Here is a 2,617-nt window from a genome sequence, read left to right as displayed (position 1 = left end):
CCGTGCCTGAAGAATATGCACACAACATAGAAATCGAACAAAAACTTCCTTAAGCAACTCGCATATCTTATTTAACTCCGGACTGAACAGCTAATCTATGTAAAAATAAAATCAGAAAATGCATCCAAGCCAAAGTAGAAGAAATAACGAAAAATTTTTGATGACGAACTACATTTTTATACAGAGCAGGTAATGACAGATGGCCTTTGAACGGAATATTTTGATGGCTGTGTTTCACTATTCACCGGTGTGGTTTGTGCCACAGCAGACAGTCATATCCTTCCAGGCTGATTAGAGATACGTCAGCACCAGTTTCTAACTATAACTCTATCTCAATATTGTTAGTGACTAAAGCGGACATCAACATGGCTGGAGGTTCGTCGGTTGTCTCGAATTCTTGTGTGATAGCGCTTATATGGGAACGGGACGGCGGCCGGGCCGCTTGCCGACCCATCAGTCGTGGCCTTTCCTCTGCCACTTGCGCCAAAATGTGTCACGATACGGCCACTGACTCCTGGTGTGCCTTAGATGGCAGTCCATCCATATTCTCCTGGGCTCTGAGATACTGGGTCTAACGACAGCAACGATGTGGAGGGGCGTCTACTGTCAGCTGCCGAATATGTTTTGACGACACTGACGTCGTACTCCAAGCTCACTTTCCTGAGCACCTACGGACGCCAGGGGCACCGTCATCTAGCTACTGAATTGATTATTTTATTGTTCTTTGTTTCTGTAATGGCAAGCGGCGAGGAGTCAGAGGATAATGACAAAGAAATGTCATATAATTGCTACGCTAGTATTACTCCTAGTCTAAGGAAAGGGAAATTTTGTCAAAATTCAATGAAGGCGTGGTTGGGCGATAAAATCTCGGGCCGCTGGCAGAGTGTGGCAACAGTCAACAGCCAGTGGCCAGGCAACATAAACATGTCACTCACGTGCGTGGTGGTGCGACGGCAGTATTGAACGCTGAATTTGTTTTCAGTGAAACAACAAGTCAGAAAACTGCAACGTTGCTTTAAGTTATTGCAATGTATCAGGCGGGACACTAGGCCAGAGCCAAGAGTGGCGATTTGTAAGTAGCTAACGTGTGGGAATTTAACCCTGCCATGGTTTCTGTCTCTCTCTGGAACTATGTCTGAAGCGAGGGAAAAACTAATATAAATAGACTGACAATTTTAGGTTGGGATGGAGTGTGCCAGGTCAGTCGAGCGTCGGCACAGACCTGTGCTGGTCTTCGCTTATAGGGGGCAGTCTGGCGGCAGTGTTATAAATATTCTGTATAAAATTGTACTCTGTTTTCTATGTACTTGTTCAGGCTATATTCCGCCTCCAGGGCCACAACACAGGGGCAGGACAGAACGGCAGCCTGTAACTTGGAGATCGCACCATCTGCCTGAAAGAGGGCAGTGACAGTGGTCTGCAGTGGGTCCACTCGAGTCTACGGGCCACGTTCGCTTCCCACCTGGCGTACCCGTGTCCGGGCGAGGCGTACACTGCGGGAGGCGCAGCAGCGCTGCAACAGCACCAGAGACGACAGCGGGTGTTGAGATCCGGCATGCACCACTAGCGGCAAGTTGCGGCACAGCATCCACGAGGGCGCGGGTTCGAGTCCGGTCCTGTCCTGAGAGCAGTGGCGGTCGGAGGGCCACGAGTGACCACTACATCCACCTTCATCCCACGGTCGGACAGAACAGGCCAAACGGGGCGGAGGGAGGCGAGGACCAGGGACTGTAGCAGTCTCCAGAATTGCGGGTAGCAGTGTGGCAAGTTGCAACGCATCGGCGGGCGGCACCGAGCGAGGTGGCGCAGTGGTTAGCACACTGGACTCGCATTCGGGAGGACGACGGTTCAATCCCGTCTCCTGCCATCCTGATTTAGGTTTTCCGTGATTTCCCCAAATCGCTTCAGTCAAATGCCGGGATGGTTCCTTTGAAAGCGCACGGCTGATTTCCTTCCCCATCCTTCCCTCACCCGAGCTTGCGCTCCGTCTCTAATGACCTCATTGTCGACCGGACGTTAAACACTAATCTCCTCCTCCTCCTCGGCGGGCGGCGACCAGGAGAGCGCGGCCGACTTCCAGCAGAGCGGCCTTGATGACAGCAGCAGCAGTGTTGGCACACCAGGAATCTACTGAGCCGGCTGGTCTCGCAGGACAGCATGCGGACAGCACCCCGACACTATGCTTCACCCATTGAGTACTGATCGATTACTGTAAATTACTGGAATAAACAAATGCTACCGAATACCACTGCCCATTAACGCTCTTGCACTTGCTCGGCCTTCTGACAAAATACAGCGAGGTAGGTCCCGGCTTCAGCTCGGCCATCTGGAGTCCTGGGTTCGACACACAGACCCTGCAGCAGTGGTGACAAGAGTGGTGCTGGTTACAATGCTGGTATCGGGTTTCCACTCCCACATCTTATGTCGAGCAGGTAGTGTTGTGGTGTGCTGTGTAAAGTGGTAGTTGAGGTGTTTGGTTGCATTCGTAATGGGTGGTCATGCACTTCTTGTTCCGTCTTGTCGTTCAGGAGGTGTTCGTCCATACCAGTATAGGGAGGAAAGCAGAATTGTTCACCTGCGCACGAGCACGTTGTGTAGGGCTGAGTGACGTTTGATT

At 51.4% G+C, this 2,617-nt stretch overlaps 1 non-coding gene across 1 annotated transcript; it reads left to right on the top strand.

Moving 5' to 3' along the window:
* Positions 1–1,794: 1,794 nt before the first annotated feature.
* Positions 1,795–1,867, top strand: Trnaa-cgc (transfer RNA alanine (anticodon CGC)). Its single transcript has one exon. It is a non-coding gene; the product is annotated as a tRNA-Ala (tRNA).
* The last annotated feature ends 750 nt before the right edge of the window (positions 1,868–2,617 follow it).

This window comes from Schistocerca nitens, chromosome 3 (assembly GCF_023898315.1).
Source record: "Schistocerca nitens isolate TAMUIC-IGC-003100 chromosome 3, iqSchNite1.1, whole genome shotgun sequence".
NCBI classification, from domain to species: Eukaryota; Metazoa; Arthropoda; class Insecta; order Orthoptera; family Acrididae; genus Schistocerca; species Schistocerca nitens.
The sequence above is the reverse complement of the archived record's forward strand: the minus strand, read 5'-3'. Positions and strand labels throughout refer to the sequence as shown.